Here is an 18,455-nt window from a genome sequence, read left to right as displayed (position 1 = left end):
AGCTTCTTGGTATCACAGTCAGTTTAACCTCGGGTTACCACCCCCAATCTAACGGTGAAGTAGAGCGGTACAACCAAGAGTTAGGGAGGTTTCTATGACAGTATTGCGTCTCCCAACACGATTGGCATAAGTACCTCCCATGGGCAGAGTACGCCCGGAATTCAATTGTGCACTCCGCCACTAAACTCACTCCTTTTCAATGTGTTTACGGTTATCAACCTGCGTTCTTTCCCTGGGACAAGACACCTGCCGACGTTCCGGCTTTGGACAAGTGGTTGAAGCGCAGTGCCCGCACCTGGGAGATGGCACATGCTCATTTACGTCGCGCCCTACATACGCGCTGGCTCAACGCAGACCGCCGTCGTCTTTCTGCTTTGATCTATCACCCGAGACAGAGGGTATGGCTATCGACACGGGACCTTAATCTGAAACACCGGAGCAAAAAACTCAGCCCACGTTACATCGGACCGTTTAAGATACTCAGCAGAGTCAACGCAGTTACATATAAACTCCTCTTACCTACACACTACCGCATTCACCCTGTCTTCCATGTCTCTCTCCTGAAACCAGTTCACTACAGCCCTTTCACCACTCCTCCCGTATCTGCCAAGCCTCCGGACCCTCTGGACATCGATGGTCGTCCTGCCTATATAGTCCGGGAATTGTTGGAATCCCGACGCCGACGCGGGGGTCTCCAATACTTGGTTGACTGGGAAGGATATGGCCCCGAGGAGCGTGCCTGGATCCCAGTGAGGGATGTTCTCTGCCCCACTATGATCGCGGACTTCCACGCTGCACACCCAAACTTTCCGGCACCCCGACGCCGCGGTCGACCCCCGGCTCGTCGTAGAGCGTCACGAGACGCTCCTTTGAGGGGGGGTACTGTAAGGAATGCCATCTGATATGTCCCTCCCAGCTACACCTGCTACTAATAACCACGCCCCCTTTTCAGACACATATATACACCTTCCCACCACTTCCTCGTCGCGAAGTATTGCCGTTCCCATGCAGCATACCAAGTGTTTCCATTGCCTGTTCGATCTCCTGTGCTTTGACCCTTGCTTTCTCTCCAGACCTCGCCTCCTGTCTAGCCTTCCTGTACCTCCCGGATTCTGCCACCCCGTTATGACCCTGGACCGTCCTGACCATCCCACGAAAACGCTGTTGTTGTTACTACACCTAGCGCTAGTGATACTCGTGCCGTTTCTTGTAAACGTGACTCATTTGAATAAAAGCGGTATACTTCCGCAGTTGGATCCCTCTCTGTCTCGTCAATACGTTACATTAGGGCTGATTCTTTTATGTTGGTGTATATGTTTCTTGTTTGTTGTTTTATTTACATTTTAGTTTGACTGCAACTCTTTTGATCGCATTTTATGTGACTGTATTTTATCTGTTTGTATATTTATGTGCTTTTTGTGTACAGCAGCTTGGTCAACTTCGTTGTTTTGAAGTGTGCTTTATAAATTAAAATTACTTGACTTGACTTAAGACTTGGGACTTGACTCAAGACTTGCTTGTATTGACTTGGGACTTGACTCGAGACTTGATTGTGAAGACTTGAGACTTACTTGTTATTTGCAACTTAGTGACTTGTTCACATGTCTGCTCATTAATATACAATGTATGATTGTTGCCTAGATTTGGTTCAGGAACATTCTTCTTCAGAGTCCAGCAGTAGTCTGCCAACACTGAGGGCTCCACTCTCCTTGGTAATGCTTTACTATGGATTATAGAGATATTCTATAATATAAGTGTGCAAAAATGCATAGTAGACATTCCATAATATACATTATTATGATAATAGGTATTTCTTTGCAGGGAAGAAAATTCATCTGTTGATCAGTGTTATGAGAGACGACGCATGTGTGCATATATAAGTACAATGCTGATGTGAGACTTCATTTATTACATATCAGGATGGTTTGTATAATGGCATTCATAAAGTAAACTTTTGACTTTTTTGAGAACATTATATTGGCATGATTTGTAATATCCTATTATCCTAATATCCAATATGTCCTGGTTTTGCCAACAGACGTCTTTTTGATATTAGGAAAGACGGTTAAATCTAGCATGATACAGACTTTTAACAGCATGCCTCTAATGGATTAAGGTGGGGTGTGTTTGTGTGGTGTTCTAGCCTCCGATTCATCTCTCCTCTCGGAGATTACTCAGGTAACCTCCGAGTACATCAGAAGAGAAGCACGTTCTTTATGAAGAGCATTCCTTTCTAGCCTGCATGGCCTCGGGCGTCTAGATTCAGCAGATAGATTTCTGAACGCCACAGATCATCTCATCAGAGCCATCACTTGGGATCTTCAAGTGTCTATGGATTACAAGACCTACTACTGGAGGTAATCGATATGCACTAACCATAATAAACTCTTGTCAAGGCTTATATAGATCAAGCTGTCAAATAAGTATTTATCAAACCTTTGAGCGGGAAACCTAAGCTCAACCTCCGAAACAGGTCAAAATATAGGTCATCCTAAAAACCTTTCTTTGATCTCTAAAGTCCTAGAGAAAGCTAGAGCTATAGCTGGGTAGTTAAGTTAAAAAAACTGAAAAACTGGTTAGGATCCAGAAGTTGTCACAGTACAGGGGAGGATGTAATCTTTTCAAGGTTACATTCTTTCGGCATTCTTCTCATGTCTACACAGTATCAGTAAGCTAAGAAATATTATTAACACAACATGGACCAGGGCTCTCAAGTTTTGGATTCATGTCAGAGTGTGAGAGTTGGGGGGGGTGGTGAACGTAAGTTGTTGAGCGGGGTGGTGGTTTGTATATCGCGATCGATCGCCAGTGGAGGGCGACATAGATATGGATCGGAGGTAAATAAACTAGATTTTTTTTCTCGCTGTGTGAAATTGGAAGTGTGGCGTGTGAGCGTGTGAAGACGGTCAAATGCGTGAGACTTGAGAGCCCTGATATGGACATACTGAGAAATATTATTGCTATAACAATATAACAATATTGCTAATATCAGAAAAGCACTATTTGTATGATGCTAAAAAACAACAGTCAGTACCTTCGTCCCCTCTAGACAAGACTGCTGTACTAGCTTCCTGTTTGGATTATATATTCAGGTTTCTGTCTCTCAGGTTCCAGTTAGTACCAAATGCAGCTGGAGTTCCTCCAAGAACCAAAAAATTTAATCTGCATTGATTCTCAAGTAGCACTTGCAGGCCTACTTGACTCTCTATACCCATGTGCCATTAAACATTTTCATGTGCGCTGTTGCCTAATGTTAAAACCCCCTAAGCATGTGCTGACAGGTTCTGACTCGCACTCACAAGTCCGAACCACAGGTAGAACTGTTAAGCTCACTCGCATTCAAACCCAACAGCAGCTCACACTTCACACATCATGACATCATGAAAGCCTTGAGAGGTTTAATTCCTAACTCCAGGACATGTGAATGTCCTATGGTTCATCTGTGGACACACAGGTGTGAAAGATGTTCCGATCGATATGCTCAATAGAGCTTACTGACACTTGAATAAAGGTTTGTACCACTGTGAGGTTATCTGACATGTCCACTGCCTACAACAGCACGCTACCTGAAGCAGACTAAAGACACTGCGTCTGGACGCTACCGCAGCCTCCTGGATCAAGGACGTATCTGATTTATAGACCACAGGCTCCAGGACTACGTGCCAGAGGCAGTGGGTGAGGAACATCTGGGCCACCCCAGGGAGCTGTCCTCCATCTGCTTCTCCAGGAACGGCAGCTCACGCCACCTGCAGGAGATCTGATGAACAGCAGTGATGACTGCAAGGGCCCAACAACTGCAGATGAGTTTCTGGGGTGTTTCAAAGCCCTTCGGACCAATCAACACCCAGGAGAGGGCGTGAACATGTGCAAAGCTGCAGGAATCTGATGGTCTATCTGATCTTCAGTCAATCTGAATATCAGAGGCGATTGTAAGATCAGAGCTGTAGGGGTGCTCAGAGCTTCTAGAGACTCTAAGCCCTACTGTCTTCCTCAACATGGCCACCAACATGCAGCAACATGGAGCACTCGGTTTAAAGTGGTGCATGAGGGACAGAATCGAATGCCACCATGATGCATTTAGTAAATGCATTTAACTCACACACAGTTTTTCTCTGGAATAATGCCCAAGCTGATCAACACAAAACCATCCACTCTGATTGGTCCTTATCTATATCTCATAGGATTTTAGTCGGCTTTTGACATCCTCCAACATGGTTGCAGTCCTCACTGAAGGGTGCAGTAACGGTGCACTTGCGAGCACTTCTTTTGTCGTGACAATGAGAAATGCGGGACACCATGGCCTCACGGGCCTCACATGCACATTTGAGGACCTCAGGGGCACCAGGGCACCATGTGGGGCTGGGCTACACTGTGGCGATACAAATATGCACATGCAGAGAGCCAGCTAAAAGGAAAGAACAAAACAAAACAAGCTTCCCATTGGCTGACAGTCTAGCACCCAGACAGCCTATGGGAAAAGAGTGTTCACCAACAAAAAAGACCAGAGGCAGAAGAGCACGACAGCAACAGACACTCAGTGTCACACAGGTTTCTAATATAAAGGACCATGTGTTTTAACATGAAGGACCATGTGTTTTAATATGAAGGACCATGTGTTTATAAGAAGCTCTTATAATTAACATTTTAAAAGTACGATAGGCCTTTTTTATGTGATAGCATAAAACATCCATACCATGTATCACACACACACACACACGTAGTCACATGAACACACTTGCATGCAGAATCACGCACGCACACTCTTATGTTCACATGCACACTCACACAAAGACACACACGCACATACACACACATACCCACAGCAAACATTAATTCCTGTAAACAGACACACGTGCACACACTTACACACACATCAATGAATAGAAGAGCGCAAGAGTATTAGAGTGTAGAATGCAACATCTGGATGGGAGAATCTAAAATGTAATAGAATAACATGAAATACAATAAACCAGAATCTGAAAGGTGAGGTACAGAACTGTGTCAGGTGTCATAAGCTTATGTGTTGTGGTTGTTAACTCTGGTTCTTCACGTAGCGGGATGGGAAGAGAAGCTTTTCTGCAGTCTGGTCGTTTGGAACCTTGTTTAGCCGAATCGCCTGATAGGAGACTAGTGCTGTGGGTCGCGCTGTATGTCTGGACAAGCGCAGGTCCTGCAGGGTGGGCAGGTTAGTGGCAGGGACCTTCTGTGCAGACCTGATCTACAGACCTGACCCATAGACTTGATCCCCAGACCTGACCCACAGACCTGACCTGTAGACCTGATCCGCAGACCTGATCCACAGACCTGACCTGTAGACCTGATCCGCATTTTGAACTTCATTCGTTTTATTTCTATAACATTCTATATTTGTAACAACCATCCCTGATTTATTTCACACATCTTTTGTATGATCCCGTTTTCTGTGCTAGTATCACTCATGTAAACTCAGAGATATAACTTTGCTATGTGCCTAAAGGAGTTTGGCTTCAGCATTTTATTGTTCAACCTTCTTAAGGTGTCTTGCTCATGCTTTCTCCGAGATATTTCCCCTGTGGTTGTACCCCGTGCCTGCTTATCCCCTGCGTCTCGGGTGTGGTTTCTCTCCAGGTCTCATGACCCACCCTGGCACTACCAGCTGATCATTACCCATGCACCACCCTGGCTCTGCCCACTATCTGGTGCTGATATTGTGGTTTATTACTGTTTGAAAACCGGTCTTCCTGAAGCCTGTTGTCTGGACTCTTGCATTTCAGTTTGTTCTGTGTTTTTATTGATATTATTATGTAATTCTAAGGACTAGATGTTAACAATCCCTATATAATATCAATAGAGTTCAGCACAATGCGTTCCTGGATGGATGGGGTTTGCAACACATCTTTGCATGGCACTAGATTGGTGGATGACCACCTGATGCCTGCAGCACAACATATTATCAGTTGTGTACCCTGGTCTCATTGGATGTTTCAGCCTTTTATCACAATACACCCTCCCGAGAGGCTGTGTCGAGCCTGAGGCATCATGAGGTCACTTGGCAGCCCATGACGTCTCCTTCCTCTTCAGCCACAACCAGTGACTGCTTCTTTTGGCAGCAGTTCCAAGTTCCTTGATGGTCTTACATTGAGCCTGTCCTCTGAGTCCTACCTCCTTCAGTAGCCTTATGGTGAAACTAGCTACAAAGCCCCTACATCTTATTTCCACTGGACTCACATACACCTTCCACCCCCGGCCCTCCATATCGCAGCCTTTTCCTCTCACATGCTTCATCGATGCCTTCCTCCCAAGGGACTGTCAGCTCCACAATGAAGACACATTTCCTGTATCTGGACCAAAGGACCATGTCTGGTCGCAAGTTGGTCACTGCAATTTCAGGAGGGAAAGTGAGCCTCTGACTTAAGTCTACTTACATTTCCCAGTCCCAGGCTGTATTCAGTGGGCATAAGTTTTGGGGTATTTTACAAGGTGGCTGTTTCTCCCCTTCTCGAACAAAGGATTTTTGCCAGGTGATAGTTTGGGCTTCTAGGGGCATGGCATTGATGGTTACATTGATGGCTCTGATGGTAAAGCTCAACATATTAGACTCCATATTCCACAGTTCGCTCCAAGTAATTTTCCTCTTCTTCACGCCATCCCACCTCACCCAACGGCCTTGCTTGGCTTGGGATACAGCTCTGGCACACCTACAGTTGTGATCAAATTTATTCAACCCCCAATGCTGCGAAGGGTTTTATGGAATTCAGTGCACATTTGTAATTGTGTTCATAATGAAATCTTACAAGGACTTGTTAAAGAACTAAATGCAACTAAGATAGCATCAATTTTTTTTGTCATAAAGTATTAAATGGCCTTTTTGTGATTTCTTCATTGACACAATTATTCAACCCCTTTACGACTACCACTCCTAAGAACAGAGGTTCATTCCAGTGTTTTCCATCAGGTATTGAAAACATCTGTGGATGTCAACGAGCAGCAATCAAGCATGATAAGCACCAATTAGGCAGATTTAAAAGGACTGTGATACTCAGCTCCTTCTAGACATCTACTGGTGTGTTTCCAAGCATGGTGAAGGCAAGAGGATGGTCCCAGAAGACAAGAGAAGAGGTTATTGCTCTTCACAAGAATGGCAATGGATATAAAAAGATTGCGAAGTTGTTAAATATTCCAAGAGACACTATCGGAAGTATCATTCGCAAGTTCAAGTTAAAGGGCACAGTGGAAACGTTACCTGGTCGTGGCAGAAAGAAGATCCTGACCGCGACTGCTGTGCGCTACCTGAAGCGTAATGTGGAGAAAAATCCCCGCGTGACTGCTAAGGAACTGAAAAAAGACCTGTCAGATGTGGGCACTGAAGTTTCAGCTCAGACAATAAGGCGCGCACTGCATAACGAAGACCTCCATGCCAGAACGCCCAGACGCACCCCCTTGCTGACTCCAAAGAACAAGAAAAGTCGACTGCAGTATGCCAAAAGTCATGTGGACAAGCCACAAAGGTTTTGGAACAGTGTACTGTGGTCAGATGAAACTAAATTAGAACTGTTTGGGACAATGGACCAGCGCTATGTTTGGAGAAGGAAGAACCAGGCTTATGAACAAAAGAACACCTTGCCTACTGTGAAGCATGGCGGGGGGTCAATTATGCTTTGGGGCTGTTTTGCTTCTAATGGTACAGGAAAGCTTCAACGTGTGCAGGGTACCATGAATTCCCTTCAGTACTAGGAGATCTTGGAGGAAAATGTGATGGAGTCAATCACAAACCTGCGGCTTGGGAGACGTTGGACCTTCCAACAGGACAATGATCCGAAGCACACATCCAAGTCCACTAGAGCATGGTTGAACATGAAAGGCTGGAACATTCTAGAGTGGCCATCGCAATCACCAGACTTAAATCCAATTGAGAACCTCTGGTGGGACCTAAAGAAGGCAGTTACAGTGCGCAAGCCTAAGAATGTGACTGAACTGGAGGCTTTTGCCCATGAAGAATGGGCTAAGATACCCATAGGTCGCTGCAAGACACTTGTCTCAAGCTATGCTTCACGCTTGAAAGCTGTCATAACTGGAAAAGGATGTTGTACTAAGTACTAAAAAATAATGTCACTAGGGGGTTGAATAAAACTGATAATGATGTGAGCACAGTAAAGACATTTGTGGTTATTCCATCATAAATATTATGTTATGTTTGTCTAATTTATAAGTGCCTCTTTGATATAATTGTAAATAAGATGACTGAAATGATCAAAATCAATGTCAAACTGGCCAAAACACTTTATTTCAGTGGGGGTTGAATAAATTTGATCACAACTGTATCTGCTTCCTCCTGGTGACGCACCTCCTTTTCTACCAATTGCCGGTGTTCTCCTGGAGTAGCCTTGTGCCATTTGGCTGTTGAACAACTCACACCAATACCCCCTCTTCCATGTTGGACTTGACTCACTATGTCTCGTGTCTTAAGGCGAACTTTGCCTGTGCCACTGCTGTACTTGGTTTCCATTTCCTTCCTGTGGCTAGAGTAGGAGATCTCATGACTCTGTAAGGGTCATTTCCAGTCAGGCTTTGGAACATTTATACTCTTCCAGTATAAAAGGCTTGAAATTGGCAGAGAAAGGGGTCCATTGCCATTCAAACCTATGCTGCTTAGACATCTGTGTAAACCATTATTTCAGCCGTTTGGCATGTGCTAGTGTCACCTTGTAGATTTGTGTTGTTATAGTCGTTGTCATCCATATATGCCCTGATTGGAGGAAGTCGCAGCCCGCTTTTTAGGCATTCCCCTCCAACCACCCATAGTGATGCTCTGATAATTATCTCCATTGCCATAATGAAAACCAATGGAGAGATGGTGCAGCCCGCCATTATGCCTTTTTCCATGTCTTGCCAGGCAGTTGTTCTAGACTCAGCTTCGACACAAACCTAGAGGTCCTGAAAATAGGCTTTGACCAGCCTTGTGATCGCCTCTGGGACAGGAAAGAAATTGAAGGCTTCCCAAATCACCTCATGAGGCACTGATCCAAAGGCATTTTTTAGGTCTAAGAAGATCACATGTAGATCTTTCTTTTCTTTCTTTGCCATTTGTATCTGGTGCCAGATGATATTTGCATGTTCCAAGCATCCTGAAAAACCACCTATTCCTGCCTTCTGCACTGAAACGTCAACCTAGTTGTTCTTCTGCAGGTATGATGAGAGTCTGGGCCACTATGCTGAAGAAAATCTTTCCTTTCACATTCAATAGGCTAATCTGATGGAATTGGTGGATGATCGAGCAGTCCTTTTCTTTAGGAATCAAGATCCCTCCTAATCTTCATCATGCCTTAGGAGTGATGCCTTTTTTCCATGCCACCTTCATTAACTTCCAAAGGATCTTCAGGGCACCTGGCGTGTTCTTATAAAGTTGATATGAAATACCGTTGGGTCCAGGGGCTGATGCTGTTCTTGCCCGCTTCACTGTTCTCAACCTCTCTCCATGTTGTGGGTATTGAGTCCATCTGGTGCTCAGATGATTGGAGTGGTGGTATCTAATGTGAGATGGTGACTGGCACATGCCTCTGGTTGTCAGATTAGGTCTTTCCCAGGTGTTCTTCCAGTTCCCTTATGGGTAACTTGAGAGTCCCTTATTTCTCCTTGACGAAGAGGTATTTGGTGAACTTGCAGGGATCTCTGTAAAAGGCAGCTCTTTCTTCTTGCATTGCTTTCTCAAGCATTCCGCTCTTCGCAGTATTGCCAGGTGCTGTTTGACGTCACCTTGTAGCAACTCGAGCCCTTCCTTTTCTGCTTCTGTGGCCTTCTTCCACTGCCTTCTCAGGCCCCTTCCCTGTTTCCCCAGCTGCTTGATCTCTTGCTGCCTCCTGGACTTAAGTGGGCCTGAGGACCAGGGGCCTTGCATTTCACTCCAAATCTTTCTGTGCCATAGCTGTAGATAATCTCTCCCATCTTCTCCAGTTTTCTTTCTACACCCCCTTTCAGTCCCTCTAGGAGGTGGACATAGTCTGTGTTGATGGTTTCCTATTCCATTTTGTTGCAGGATTTAGGCCATACCATTTGGGGCTTCCGTCCCTTCATTTTCTTTTCTAGCACTGTCTGTAGCTGGATGGGGTCTTGACTAATATCAATTGGTGGGACTGTGCCTGTCTGAGCTTCATCAGGGGTGCTGATACCCTGTGGGCTGTGGTGAGTATCCTGCCACTGGGCTTCATCCGACTTATTTGCCCTACCTCTAAGGAAGTAGCGTTCAATGCGGGGTCCCTTAGTACACTCTTTCAGACACTTTTTCCTACCCTGGTGGATCTTAAGACCCTTCTCTGATGTATTCTTTTTCCAACCACAGATACAGGTTTGTAACTTATATCCTGTCCCTGCTTCTAATTCTCTATCTGTTACCATGCTGATCATCTGAATCATCATTGTTTCCATTCCGAGGTTCATTTTCGTGTGGTCAGTCAGTGAGTCATATTGTGCCCCTGTTCTCACAAACTAGGGGGTATTCTTCCTTTAGATTTTGCAGCAAACTATGGGTGGACCTGCATCATTGTCTTATGACCAGATCCTGCTGACATGGGTAGCTAGTTTGTTATGTTATTATGCTGTGATTTTTAACTGATGTACCTGCTCACCTGTTTTTTTAATCTCTGAATCATGGTTGTGAACGTGGTACGAGTGGGTGAATATGGAGGTGGGTTCACTACAGAGAGTGAGATGAATACACGCACAGGAGTTCCAGTTTCAGATGTTTTAATGGTGGATTCCAGCAAAGGAGTAAATTACTGACACTAGTAAACGCAAAGAAAAACTGTATAAAAGGAAAAGAAACATATAAAAAGTACTCAAGCCCGCAAAGGCTTATAAGCAGTACCTTAAGCAAGCACTGGCAAACAGCAGCCAGTCTAGCCCCTGACTTTCGTGGGCTCAACACAATTACTTCCAATATCCAATATCCAATAACCAATAACCAACATTAACCAACCAACCTCTACCTCCCTTAGCCTCTGAGAGGAAGCCCCTCTTATACTAGTAGCCCTTCCCCTTAATTAAGCTGGGGCACACCACTACTACTAGCAGGGGTTACCTATAAACACAAACATGACATACATACATTACATTACTGCAGTAACATAACATTTTACATTTAGTGCACTATGACAAGAATAATAATTAATATGTCCATTCATTGTGTACATTTCCGTCCTCAGGTATTCCAGGACCTGTAACCCCCCTCCCCTCCTTCAGTAGGCCGAGGGCCCTTCGGCCACTATAAGGAAGGAGCTGGCTGGGCCGCCAGTCCGCCTGAGAATCACACAGGAAATAGTAAGTGCAACATTTAATCCATCACATGAATGTCTTTTAGAGTCTTGGTGATGGGCCAGAGCTACTGGCATCATCACAATGGTGCTGACGGATTAGCCCCGTTCCATATGTGCAGCCGACCGTCTTGGCCTTTTGACACAATCCATTAAAAGTCTGGACCTGTTCTTTGTAAAGCTGCTTCAAAAATGTATTTTCTAGCAAAGAGTGATATGCAGGTACATTAAAAATAAACTAAACTAAATTGAATCTGAAATTGCACAGATCTACAAAGCACAGATTTCTAACAAGAGTTCTCTTAACCAGAACTCTCTATCTAGATCTCCAACATGCATAATTATGGGTGTCACAGTGTACCTACCTACATCTTATCTGTGGAATTGGGGGGGGTGACTGGGGAGCAGGATTTGAGGTGGAGGAGTTGGTGTATGAGCTCTCTCCACAGGTGGTGTTGGTATACTGAGCACATTTTTATGTAACACTGGCCCTACTAGCACAGTGCAGGTCTCTTTTTGCCACCAAGTACATGCATTTCCCTCTGGATAAAGTAAAGGCATTACGGAAATGCAGTAAATCAGCATTTTATTGCTTTGTCCGTATGTGCTTGTGTGTTGGTCTGTTTGTGCACATTATACCTTCATTTTACACATCCCAGTCAGCGATCTGGCGTGCTTTCTGGTCTGGTTACAATGAAAGCATGACTAGTCACCTCTGTGTGTTACTGCACATGCTGAGCCCAGAGCTCTGTGCCTTTGTATGTGAAGTGTTTTGCTCTTTATGAAGTCTGTAAAGCACCTTTGGTCATAGTGATCAGCCTTGGGAGATTTGCATTACAAACAAGACCCTCAGCCAACCCTCCACATCTCCCTGCAGGTTTTTGTCACCACTCATCTCTACACAACTCATTTAACAAGTGCCAACAACAGGCACTGAAAATTACACTGCTCAATCAACATGGCTGTCCTTGGTACATGATTTGAGGGTGGAGATCATGAGAGATTACAAGCTCATGTGTGCATAAGCGTTGTTAACAATAGCCACCTCATTATCATTAATTCCTCTTAAGTGCAGAGGTAGGGCCTGCACGACTGCCATGAATAGACTGCTCTTGTTTTCTGAGGATTTTTTTTTCTGAGGTGAAGTGATAACCAACACAAAACTGAACATTTTCATTTCACTGCTCCTGCCTGCAGTGCATAAAGAAATGACACGTGTGTTTATCTCAGAGCAGCCTGTCTCTTCAGGTCATCAGCGTTACCCACTGGAAGGCCTGTAGCATTTATGTGATTGAATTAGGTTCATTGTAGCTCCAGTGTGAGCACAGTCAGGGGACATACCGACAGAGACACTCAGTCCATCCACATACATAGCACCCTGCCCCCTTTCATATTCTCTTAATAACTACTCATTCCAAACTGCAATCAAAGTCTCATTCAAAGTCTACACCACACACACACACACACACACACTGGCATGTATTGGTGTGATTATCGCAATGTCAGGATGAAGCCGCTCCGCCTCTGGCCCCCTGTGTAGTGAGGAAATGCCAAACAAAATGGCGACATCTCTGGCGCTGTGGAAGCAGCAGTCTCACTCCAACTAAAGCAGACTTGCTCAGACTGAAGCACACTCTCTCAGATTAAAGCAGACTTGCTCAGACTAAAGCAGACTCTCTCAGATTAATGTGGCTAAAACTTGTGAGGTGTTGCTCTGCAGTGCCATTTGGGCCTAAGGCAGTAGCCACAGAGTGCTTCTTCTTCTTCTTTGGGTTTTGTTTTGTTCTGGTTCCTGCAGGAGGGCAACTGAGATGGACCGCACTGCATTGCCTTGTCCTGCCCCAGGGACCCAGCCAGTTAATGTGGAAGGCGGGACAAAAGCGTCTGTGATTACTCACCATGTGTCTCTGCCACAACCATGGGAAGACAGGCTGAATGAATCAGTATGATGAAATGACTTTGGGATCTTAAAGGCTTTGAGAGCCCCAGGTTACAGGCACACAGAATGGATAATTGCATATGTGTATCCCTCTGCCATGTACACAGAATATGATTGGTTAGAAATGTCTACTTTACTTTTACCAGTTTATTATTATGATTCATGCTCATTTTCTTTTTTCACAAGAGCACCTGAATGCTAAATTTGGTAAGAATTTTCCACTGTGCCTTGAAAAAAATAAAAAGACAACAAGCAAAGATAGGCACAGCCAGAAGGTTGTGGTTAAGTCATTTAAATGTGTTTAACTTAATATATTTGAGCTGTGTTTTGTTATTATTTTTGTAGAGATGTTATATTGAAATGTCTTGGAGAGAAATGTTAAAATGACAGGCATCAATGTTGCATTTCAGGCTTAATTTAAATGTACCTCTGACACGCTTAAGATCCCTGATATTCATTTACATTCTGGTGAATAAACGTTGTAGTCTGTATTTCTGTTTTGCAGATTGTCCTGTAGCCGTCTGAGGGTACAGCACTCTCCAAGCTGGGTTACCATCAGAGGTGTCAATTCCAGTTTCAGAAAGTAAAAGTCCTCACCAAGATTTTGCTCAGGCTTCCTGGATTGTGTTGATTCCACTAATTTTACCTGGATTGTACTAATTAGAAAATCTAGCAAGCTTGAGCAAAATCCTGGTGAGGACTTTTACTTTCTGAACCTGGAATTGACACCTCTGGTTACCATGCTTGTAACGGTCTAGACTCTAAACCCTCAAAACTTGTATTCTTTGCACTGAAATAATCACTCTTCAACCATATAGCATACACAAAACATGTATTATATAATGTATGCCCCAACCCAAAACACATACACCACCAAACACATTATACACATCCATACAGTTCATAAATGGTTTCCTCAGTTCCTAAAGAGTTTATGGAGTATCCAGTGTGAACATCCTCATTAATGTTGTAAAATCTGAGATTGATCAGTCCATAGAATCCGGTTGGAAATGTTGAAATGGCTGAAGTGTTTGCATGCTTCCTACCCAGAGAATGTTTCAAATTCTTCTTCTCTTGTACCTTCCCTCAAACCAAATTAGCTCCCTACTACACCTTGTGGCTAGAGCTGGGATTACCATGTATGCCTGTATCTGAGGGACGATGGTTACATGCTTACCGATTTCCACCTCCCAGCAGCTCCCATGAAGATAGATGTTTGAACTCCAGGAGTGTTCAATCTCCAGATGTGTTTGAACTCCAGGTGTGTTTGACCTCCAGGTGTGTTCAAACTCCAGGTATGTTTGTCCTCTAGGTGTGTTTGTCCTCTAGGTGTGTTTGAACTCCAGGTGTGTTCAAACTCCAGGTGTGTTCAAACTTCAGGTGTTATATTCTAAGCCTGAGGGACTAGTGAATTAGTAAAATTGTGTCTTTCTTAGGAAATCTACACTGAACAAAGTATTTGTTTTGTTTTTTGTTAATCCTTACTTGTAAAGCCTTTTCCTTTCACAGATGTTAACCCACATATTTGGAGGAGATTCTAATGGTACATATTCAGTATTATGTGCTAGTGTGATGGTGACATAGGGGGGCCCTCTGAGCTACTTACACTTGTAGAGAAGACCACAGGCTTTTTATAAACCACCATCAAGCATGAAGCCCACACCCGGCTTCAGGGCATTTTTTTTATTTTGTGCCCAAAGGTTCTTATTGAGTTAGGAGTCTTATATGGTGGGTCACAGTGCTATTGGCATTTTTAATATGAAATCCTTGCATCATCAGTTTTAATACAATAGAGGACTCATTGCCCACTTCAAGGTACCAGCATTAGAAAACCAAGAGCTTGAAGAATTTGTTAATGAACATTTATTTTCAGAAGTGCAAAAGACGTTTCTTTTAGTTATTACAGCCATACCTAAAGCATGTTAGGTATGCCATGAAAGTGTCGAGAGATTATCATAACTTTTTATAAAAAAGGAAAGAAAAAATAATTATTAAAAAAATTAAGAATTGCTAATGATGTTCTGTTCAGCTGAATACTGTGAATATTATGCTCAGATGAATATCTACGCTGAATAATAAATCTTTGAAAACACAGCCAGGAAAAACATCTACTAAACTGTGTATTAAGTTCAACATTTCCCAGAGTCTATGGTTACTCAAGCTGCAGGTATAATGAGGTATGAATGTCAACACTCTTGTACCATGAAGGCAGATAATTGGTCTGTAGTGGTTTACACCAGCTGTATCACTAGGTTTGTGTTCAGATTAAAATGTAAATGTGCAAACTTAAATCAAAAATTGAGTAGTTGAAACTGTGTAGAAATACTAGGTTTAAAGAGCATTTTAAAGGTTTAAAAAATGACAGTAAAGTACTACAATTGATTAATACTTACTGCTAATGAACATCTAAAACATTTTCTAAAGATCTATATTCTGTGTTGGTTTCTGTCTAAACATCTAATAGTAACAGTTGATAGTTGAGGGGAGAATGTTAGCCCTTTAGCCAACTATGACAAGTAAAGGCAGCAGGCAGGATGATGCAGATATCAGAGGAACATCTGAATGCTCTGGGGAACATCAGAGGAACATCTGAATGTTCTGAGGAACATCAGAGGAACTTCTGTATGCTCTGATAGTTGTTAATTGTGGGAATGTGCTAGGGACAGAGGGCATTCCACTGGAGCAACTTCTAAATAAGATCTAAAAATAACAATTTCAAAATTCAGTTTTGAAAAAATTACTTCTAAATACAGGTTTCCAAATGACAACTTCTAAATATGGGTTCAGAAAGGAAACTTCAAAACACAGATTTATAAAGGAAAATTTCTAAATACTGATTTAGAAAGGGCAACATCTAAATACAGATTTGGAAAGGACAACATCTAAATACTTTTCTAAATAGTGATTAACATCTTTGGTAGCATCAAACTCAGAGTAAAGACATGATGCAACATCTTGTGTTTCTGTGTGTGAAACATACATGTAAATGAGATTTCACATCATCTCCCCTTTCTGATGAAATTCTTCGTAATGCTAAATCGGTTTCATGTTCTCCTGAACCTCACATCTATCTTTACCTTAAAAATGAATTAGGTAATTAATTTCTTTGGCTAGTGACGCACAGTAGTCAGAAAATGTGTTTTATGTTCAATTGTTACTGTGGAGAACACGATTTCATATCCTACCAAATTATTAAAGAAAGGAAAATAAAACTGAAGGCTAATTAGCAAACAGAGCTCAGGATGCTAAAACCAGTACCAATACTTAGCAAACAGAAGAAATGTGTTTGGAAGTTCAGGCAACCTTGTTTATACTGCCATTATCGGAAAGCAAGAAAAAGCTTTCTCAAAGAGCCTCTCAACACAGCCTCGGAGACTCGAACACGGCTATCAGACATGTACAGGCACTGGAGTGATCAAGAATAGTGTGTGTGTGTGTGTGTGTGTGTGTGTGTGTGTGTGTTTGTGGAAGGTCTTCTAAACTTGATTGCCTATGATCACCATGCACTGTGCCTATACAGGTGCCCTGCCTATTTGTCCTGCAGTTTATTCATATATATATATATATATATATATATATATATATATATATATATATATATATATATATATATATATATATATATATGGTTTCAGTAACACCTAAATGTACCTCAAAAAGCTTAGGTGTCACTATTGATTCAGATTGTTCATTTGACACACATATGTCACTACGGCTGCCTTTTTCCATTTACGTAATATCGCCAAGCTAAGACATTTACTTTCATTAGCTGATGCAGAGAAGCTGGTCCATGCTTTTGTCTCGTCAAGATTGGACTACTGTAATGGTCTTCTAATTGGATGCTCTAAACAGTCCCTAAAGAAACTCCAACTTGTACAGAATGCTGCAGCTAGAGTCCTAACTAGGGCTAGAAAATTCGATCATATTAGTCCTACTCTTTCGGCATTACACTGGCTTCTGGTTAAATATCAAATTGATTTTAAAATTCTTTTGTTGACCTATAAGGTGTTAAATGGTCTTGCAAACTGCAGGATTTCTCTTAGTTCCAAAAATGAGCAAGACTACAGCCAGAGGAAGAGCTTTCTCTTTCAAAGCCTCTCAGTTATGGAATAGCCTTCCAGCTCCTGTTTGAGATTCTGACACAGTTCTAATCATTAAATCTACACTTAAGACTCACCTATTTACATGCAATCAAGCCTTCAGTTAATATTCTACATGTGAAGGTGTAGAGCTCAGAGGCCCCCAGTCATTGAGCATTCTGGTAGTCTGAGATGCTGTAAATCCCCATAAACACACTCCTAAACCTTGTGGACAGCCTTTCCAGAAGAGTTGAAGCTGTTCTAGCTGCAAAGGGAGGACCAACGTCATATTGAACCCTATGGATTAGGAATGGGAAGTCACTTAAGCTCAGATGTGAGTCAAGGAAGGTGAGCAAATACTTTTGGCAATATATTGCATTTAAAATACAGTGAGAATTGGCTAAGTGCATGTCTCCTTCACCTGAGAGACTGCATTTGTGCCTCACACTCTAGCTGGGGATTAAAGAGCTCCCACAGAAGCATCTACCAGTGTCGGTGGGATCTGAGGACTTCAGCCATCAGAAGACTACTGCCATCTGACGACTACTGCCATAGAGGATTACTGTCATCAGAGGATTACTGCCATCAGAGGACTAATGCCATCAGAGGACTAATGCCATAAGAGGACTAATGCCATCAGAGGACCAATGCCATAAGAGGACTAATGCGATCAGAGAGCGGCAAGACCCCAGCTGAAACGAGATGGAGGCAGCCATAAACTAATCTGATAGCAGGCGTTTGCCACCCATTCTGAGGAACTCATCTAATTTCATCTGTCAATCTTCTCCATCTTGGCACAACGGTCTTCGATCCTTCGGCAAAGCGAAGAATTTTAAAAGGGGGACGTTTCAAGCCTTTCTGAAAATGACTTTTGGTGGTGACACAATTGTGATCCAGGCATGGAACGAACAAAGACAGGAACAATAGGGACAAAGACGCTTGAGATCAAACCCAGTGCAACGGATAGTTCTTATTAAGTTTTTAATATGGAGTACTGGGAGCTGGGGGGCGTGGGCGTCTGTGCTGTCATGAGGCTCATGTCACTGAATGATTCCTCAGTTTTACGATGGCTTATCTGCAGCAGGATTAGTCCCGCTGCACCTGGTCGGAAATCTATTCTTGGGGGCACCTTATCTTCTGCACCCACCACTC

General features: G+C 43.1%; 1 long non-coding RNA gene across 1 annotated transcript; it reads left to right on the top strand.

Moving 5' to 3' along the window:
* The first annotated feature begins 1,820 nt into the window (after nucleotides 1-1,820).
* LOC143497974 (uncharacterized) lies at nucleotides 1,821-11,382 on the top strand. The gene is made up of 3 exons (XR_013125932.1): nucleotides 1,821-1,893; nucleotides 2,144-2,357; nucleotides 11,178-11,382. It is a non-coding gene; the product is annotated as an uncharacterized LOC143497974 (long non-coding RNA).
* The last annotated feature ends 7,073 nt before the right edge of the window (nucleotides 11,383-18,455 follow it).

Source organism: Brachyhypopomus gauderio, unplaced genomic scaffold (genome assembly GCF_052324685.1).
Source record: "Brachyhypopomus gauderio isolate BG-103 unplaced genomic scaffold, BGAUD_0.2 sc118, whole genome shotgun sequence".
In the NCBI taxonomy this organism is placed as follows: Eukaryota; Metazoa; Chordata; class Actinopteri; order Gymnotiformes; family Hypopomidae; genus Brachyhypopomus; species Brachyhypopomus gauderio.
Note: the sequence above shows the minus strand (reverse complement) of the source record. Positions and strands in the feature narration are given on the sequence as shown.